The sequence below is a fragment of the Penaeus monodon genome, chromosome 25 (assembly GCF_015228065.2).
Source record: "Penaeus monodon isolate SGIC_2016 chromosome 25, NSTDA_Pmon_1, whole genome shotgun sequence".
Lineage (NCBI taxonomy): Eukaryota > Metazoa > Arthropoda > Malacostraca > Decapoda > Penaeidae > Penaeus > Penaeus monodon.
The window spans coordinates 18,000,409-18,001,108 of record NC_051410.1 but is presented as its reverse complement, the minus strand read 5'-3'; positions in this window follow the sequence as shown (position 1 = coordinate 18,001,108).

Genomic DNA, 700 nt, shown 5'->3' with positions numbered 1-700 from the left:
TTTTTTTTTTTATATATATTTTTTAAGTAGGTGTGTGTTTTACGTGCCCTGGGTCTCGTCCTGGTGAACATTTTTTTTAAAATCATGATATGCAAATTATTTCGACTCTAAAGAACAGTGACAAGTATTTAAAAAAAATCTTAATAGAGACGTGAGTCACTCCTTCACGCGCGAGTTCATGTTACGCATACTGCCTATGTTGTCCACAGCTAAAACAAAAGGCTACTGGATATCATTTTCTAAATAAGCAGATGATTATATGACGAAAGATGTTAGAAAATATAACAGATTTGGAGTAAGGCAATTCATCGACTGATTGCTTTTTGTCAAACATGAGAGATTACGAACAAGCTTCATTATCAATGAAGCTGATTTGTTTTGCCGTTCAGGGGACACCCAACACACAAAGGCACAAACTTAGAGCTTGAAGACATTGAACAAGAACTTAGCAACATAAGCAAGAAGTACAATGCGTGCCTTTCTTTTTTTTAACGCGCTATGACAAGCAGGAGAGACAAATCAAGGGGTCTCGTGTTACATCTTCAAGTATACAAGTAGTGAGAGTATTTTTTATGTGTGAGAGTATTGTTATGTATTTCGTTATGAGGGAGACGGAATGAGTTATAGACGTGATCTTGGCTAAGATTCAGGCGTACTCAAAGTGCTAAATGTTTTAATATAAATGGCACTTTTGTCCTAA